Source organism: Neolamprologus multifasciatus, chromosome 18, assembly GCF_963576455.1.
Source record: "Neolamprologus multifasciatus chromosome 18, fNeoMul1.2, whole genome shotgun sequence".
Lineage (NCBI taxonomy): Eukaryota > Metazoa > Chordata > Actinopteri > Cichliformes > Cichlidae > Neolamprologus > Neolamprologus multifasciatus.
This window is the reverse complement of record NC_140456.1, coordinates 6,067,456-6,073,895: the sequence shown is the minus strand read 5'-3', so window position 1 is coordinate 6,073,895 and position 6,440 is coordinate 6,067,456. Positions and strand designations below refer to the sequence as shown.

The 6,440-nt window shown below is 40.0% G+C and overlaps 1 pseudogene across 1 annotated transcript; it reads left to right on the top strand.

Moving 5' to 3' along the window:
• Positions 1 to 3,272: 3,272 nt before the first annotated feature.
• LOC146497223 (E3 SUMO-protein ligase ZBED1-like) lies at positions 3,273 to 5,727 on the top strand (annotated as a pseudogene). Its single transcript, XR_014870496.1, has 6 exons — positions 3,273 to 3,544; positions 3,643 to 3,760; positions 3,885 to 4,021; positions 4,100 to 4,570; positions 4,658 to 5,245; positions 5,307 to 5,727. The product of XR_014870496.1 is annotated as an E3 SUMO-protein ligase ZBED1-like (transcript).
• The last annotated feature ends 713 nt before the right edge of the window (positions 5,728 to 6,440 follow it).

Here is a 6,440-nt window from a genome sequence, read left to right as displayed (position 1 = left end):
ATGTTGGCAGCATCACATATGATCTTCACAGTGCAGAGAACACAAATTAGCATCCATTACTATAATGAAATAATTTGTTAGTTTGAAATGCTACAGGGAACTATGTACCGGTACATTAATGCTGTGGAAAGACTTCCTGTTCACATAGTCTCCTTCATTTACTGAAGGAGCAATGATTGGAATGTGAGTGCCATCTATACAGCCAATCACGCCTGGGAACCCTGACAATAAATGTAAAATTTAAGTAGTAGTTCAAGTATCATCACATCATGAATTAAGTTTTGTTCATCCTGATACCTGCAATTTTGTGGAATCCCTCTTTGATAAATCTTGTGGGTCTATGACCGGGGAACACCACAAACGAGTACAGGAGACGTTTCAGTGCAACTGTAACATTCCTGACTGCCCGACAGACGGTAGCCTTGGAAACGTGCTCAGCGTCACCAATATTATACAGAAAGCTTGCAAAAAAACGAAGTGCAATACAAATAATATGTACAGAACTGAGAGAATGTCCGCGATGTGTCACATGAGCAATATTAGGCCCGAGGATGTTATTCAAATAAATTATAGATTGTGCTGAAAAATGGTAACGTTCACACAGAAAATCATCAGGAAATGATAAAATGTCCAAACGCGCTCTAATCACTCTCTCCCGGCGGAGAGCTCTGCGGAGAATTTGGGCTTCAACATCTACTGGCTCTTCAAGGAAGGGGCACGCCATGTCTGACACTTCCTACAGTCAGGTTTCCGACAAAGAGGCGGAGAAAGTCAGGGTTAGTTGAAGTAAACCTGCTAGGGGGCAGGTTAGCTTCACGGAGTGTGTCGTCATAGTAACTCACTCAGAATTAATCTAAACTTGCTTTGTGAAACCGAAAACCCAGAGTTTTCGTTAACTCAGGGTATACTTACTCAGAGTTTGCACTAAACCGGCTTTCTGAAACAGGGCCCAGGAGTGAGCCAGTACATACATGAGCGCCCAGCCCCAGTCAACAAGAACCACCAACACACCAACGTCTGAGGGCATCAGCCACCAGCAGGGAGTGTGGTGAGGGGAGATAGGCCTCCGTACTTTGGAGGGCCTGAGATGTTCCCAGTTTTCTATTGAAATATATAAAATAGGAGAATTTGCAAAATAACAGAAAAATGTTCAAGTTCAATGTGAAAACAAAAATGTCAAAGTGAAAAAAACGCAGTTCTCTGTCCTTGCAGTGAGTTTCCATCTTTAGCAAACTGTTATTAATCTGTATTTAAGTTCATTTTGTCTGAGGATCTCCTCACCATGAAATAATCCTTCGATCAGGAGCTGTGTCTCAGGTCGGACTAGAGGTTTGTTTTGATGCCGTTTTATTACTTACAAACTAATATCGCCATCTGGTGGTTATACAGTTTATGACAAAAGTTAATGCTTGTCCCCATTTAAAGACTGCTTCCAAAAGAGGACTGAACCAAGGGCGTAGATTTGGTTTTGGCATTGGTGGGGACGGATGATTCAACCATCGAACCCTGCCTTGTTTCTTTTCTTTTTTTTTCCCTTTTTGTCTTTGCTTCTTGATAATAAAAAAAAAAAAAAAGGAGAAATATACTTGCCTACATATCCTATTCTACATGCTTTTAAACCACTTAAAATTACAATTCATAGTTTTATATGTGAATTAGATAATGTTAAATTACTATTAAACAAATGACTGACTAAGTATTTTAGACGTTAGTTTACTTCAGTCATATTCCATATAAATCAGGTATCATACAAAAATAAAAATAGCTTCAAATACAGTCATGACAATAAAAGAAAATGACTTTAAGAAATTAACAACATTAGTTCAGTTATAGTACACCAACATCTCTGATACATTAGCACTAAGGGAACACTGAATGACCTGCTGGGTTTTGTCCATAAAACTACTCGTCTAAGATTACCACAAAGTAAAAGATCTCTCAGCAAAATTATGCAACATTTTAGGCACTATTGCCCCGATCAAATCAGTGAGCTGGGATGTTTTATTCTAAACATGAACTACTGTTACAGCAACAGACATGGACTACTGGTGACCCACACAACAACTCAATGTCCACTATGTGAAGGAGCCAAACACATGCCTGCTCCTCTCGTTAACTGAGATAAACTGCTGGCATATTTGTTTTACATCTATACTGTCCAGTCTCTCCTGGTGGACACACAGCAGCATTGTTTAATCTCATTTGAGTCATTGTTGACCTTAGCCATCTTTTTAGTCTTCTGAGAGCACTGAAGCTTCTTTCAGCCTCAGTACATGAGTTTTATCCTCAGATTAAAATTATTATTCTGTGCTTGATGTGCCTCACCTTTGGCTCTTCCCCTCTGACTGCACTAGGACATATTGCCACCTGATAAAATAACACATGGATTCGTGCCATATAAAAAGTGAGACGTGTCAATTCAGATTCTTTGTCAAATATACACTAATGAATCAATTTACATCAGCAGCCTAACAACTGTCATGATAATAAATACTAGTTAATCTATAGCACCAAATCATCAGTCAGTCACCTGTGACCTCACCTCTTCACCTCTGTCTGAGCTACAACATGGCAGAGCTGCCTCTGTCACCTGATAAATAACAGTGAGACATTCAACATACATGCAGTCACACATGTGCTTCAAATACAGTCATGAACCATCAAGTCATCATCCAATTTCACCTGTGATCTTGTGTCACCATTACTTTCTATCACCTGACAAATAGGACATACATGACAATAAGAATAAAATGTGGAGCTGCTTCAGTGTTTCTGTCAATTTGTGCAGATCTTGACTCGTCAGTAATGTTTGTAGTGTGAGTGCATTTTTACAACAATTTGTGCAAACTGCACTACAAGGTGGAATATTTGCAAAATCCTGACTATCTCATGATATTTTGTCTCAAAAATTAACGCTATGAATATGTCAGTACCATTAGGATAAAATTATTGTGTCACCAACATTTTAACTTTAGACATATAATTTTAACAGCCTCTGTAAACTAATATCCTGGCTCGCTCGAGGCTGCCGTTTTCTCTGACAGTTTCAATCAAAATTAGAAATGCTGCTCTGAGACTGAGAGAACTGATAGTGCTGCCTGCTGTGCAGTTAGTTTACAAAACACGTTATTCATGGTTACATACAATTTTAGACTGATGTGGGCCAAAGCCTAGCATAGCCTGTAACCTTATTGTGACGGACACATTTTAAAATGTGTGTCTAAGCTCCGAATCGGGTAATCTCGGGGGCGTTTTTCTGAAGCGCGTATCGAGGCTTGCTTTGATTACGTCTGCAGTGACGTTCGAGGCCTCGCGGGCAGTCCGTACCACGTGACTGATTCGGGAACTGGTTCACCGGTTCGCGCCAAATTCGAAATAAAATGGGCAGCAAAACACAGCTGATTCCCCCATCACATTGTGTTGTGGAATTGGATTACGTACGTGTTACATAGTTACTTGAGCATTTCTTCCCTCGATGGAACCAGCAAGGAAAAGAAAATTTTCCCCTGTCTGGCAACATTTTGATGTCATCTCTCCTAATAAGGTATACACACTGTAATAAAGAAATGATAAGTACCATAATATAAATAAACCACACCACAGATCCTATAATCAGATTTCTGTCTTTTTGTTTATTAAAAGGTGAAGTGTTTGCTGTGCTCTAAAGAACTTGGATACAGCAACAACACCTCATCTATGCTGAGGCATTACAGAGCCCTGCATGAGAACAAGGAGACTAACCAAGGTGGACCAAGCTCAGGTGAGTTTTTGTAGGTTTTAAGGATACAGTCATTTGATACATTTATATTCCCCATGTAATTCATTAACATTTGGGTTCTATTTACTGAAATATGTAATTTCTTAATGTTTTTTTGTTGTATCAGGGGAGAGGAATGATGTGGATGAGGCCTTGGTCAACATGGTGATAGAGGATTCCCAGCCCTTCACTATTGTGGAGGACAGTGGGTTTAGGAAGCTTGTTAAAGTTTTGAACCCTAACTATGTTCTCCCCACAAGGCAGGTGTGTATCTTAAAATATGAAGCATGTTTCCATTTTGCCTTTATTTACATATTAAGTACTGTACCTTCTTTTGTTTAGGCTTTGAAAGCTATGGTGGACCAAAGATACAAAGAGTCCAAACAAAAAGAAAAACTGACTGTGGCCAAGGTTTCTGCAGTTAGTTTGACATCTGATATGTGGACCTCCATTAACACAGAGGCTTACCTAGCCGTCACCTGCCATTTCATTGACTCTAACACTGCATTGCATTCTGTAGTGTTAGGTGTTCAGCACTTCCCTCAAGCACATACTGCTGTCAATTTGTCACAAGTAACAGCAGCGCTCATGTCAGAGTGGGGCATTACAGACAAAGTTACATGTTATGTGACTGATGGAGCAGCAAACATGGGTGCTTGTGCTAAGGAGCTTCGTTTGCGTCACAGTAATTGTGTGGCACATACATTAAACCTAATGGTCAAAAAAGCTCTTGATCAACACACGACGCTGTCTGACATCCGGACTACCTGTAGGAGGATAGTGGGATATTTCAAGAGCAGTACAACTGCTAAGGTTTGTTCCATTATTTCATTACTGCTTTGAGGTGCTGCTGCAGTAACACAGCTTGAATTAATCAGTTTGTGTTGGCTGTTTTTCTAGGAGAGGCTGACAGAGGTGCAGGAGCAAATGGGCCGGCCTGCACTGAAGTTAATTCAAGAGGTGGATACACGTTGGAACAGCACATTCCAAATGCTTCAACGTGTTCATGAACTCAGGGAGCCTATTGGAGCATCGTTAGCTGGCCTGCACACTGATATTTGCCCACTATCCTCTGAACAGTATGACCTTATGGCAGAATGTCTTAAAATACTCTCCCCATTTAATGATGCCACCACTGAGCTGTCAGAGGAAAAGCGAGTGTCTGGATCCAAAGTAATTCCACTTCTAACAATGTTGCACCATGCACTAAATGAAGAGGAAATGGGAGTTGTCCTAACTCCAGAGAGCTCCACCATGGTTGAGTGTCTAAGGAGACAATTAAAGGAGAAGCTCTACACATTGCAGTCAATGAGCATCATGTCACTGGCAACATTGCTGGATCCAAGGTTAAAAAAATAGGCTTCTTTAGCCCAAATAAAGCAATGGATGCTGAGAAGAGACTTATTTTTGAATGTGCTGCTATTTTGCGGCACGTGGCCTTCTCATCAGCAGCCTCATCATCAAAAGCTTCTCAGCCTGTGACTCAAGGTATATGAGCACATTTCGATTATTATATTGTATTTAGTTACTTACATTCTGTTTGTTTTAGGTAGCAAACTGTGGCATCGTTTGGACACCACTGTTCTGGAGACAAAGACCCCAAATGCTACTGCTGATGCAACAGCTGAAGTACAGAAATACCTCCATGAACCAAATATGGGCAGACTGGAGAATCCGCTGGAGTACTGGGCTGGACACAAATTTCTTTATCCAAACTTGTATAAACTTGCTGTGGTTTTTCTTGCAACCCCTGCTTCATCTGTGCCCTGTGAGAGGATATTTTCAAAAGCAGGAGAAATCCTCTCAAAAAAGAGGAACCGTCTTAAGCCCAGCACTGTGGAAAAGCTGCTATTTTTGAATAAAAACTAATGAAAACTTTTCCCTAGTGTCATGAGCACTGTTATAAAGTCACAACCACATTCACATCACAACTCCCTCCCTTTTTGTTTCCATGTACATTCCTGTGTTAAGCTGCCAATTTTTTATACACAAACATAAATTAAATTAAAATAATATAAAATTAGTATAATATTAAATATAACTAATATTTAGAGTTTAGTTATTGGTGTCATGAACAAAAGTAATTTCTTTATTCATTCAACTTGAAGCGCCACACACTAGTTTGTGTCACATGATTACACAGTTACACAATCATCCCAAAAACTCTGTACTGATAGTTTCCACTTTCTCTTTTGTATCAGACATACTGAGACAATATTCGGGATAAATAACCATAAAAACAATTTATTTATTCAGTTTAGAGGTTTACACATCACATCATTATAATCATTGAGCCCGTTTCACTTGAATCGTCCACTTGATGGCGCAGTAGAGCAAATGAATCATTACAATGCTTCGAACCATGAGTCGACCAGTTGGATGGAAAGCTTCATTTCATCACGAGGCTTCATCTCACCATCACTACATTTTATGAGTGAGCTTGACTTTAAGTGACTTACAGGTTTCTTTGAAAAATACTTTCTTATATCCAGGTTCTTCCTAGTTGCTGCCGTCCTCCTCTCCTCCTCGCAGCGCAGGCTTGCCGCTGCTAAAACTAAACAGAGCTCCAATCACATTGGCCATATTTGTCACGTGACGTAGGACTCCAGTAGAGAACGTAATTTAACTCTTTCTGCACCGCTGGGTGAATGAGACGCTGACAGATCGTTTTTTTTCTTTCTAT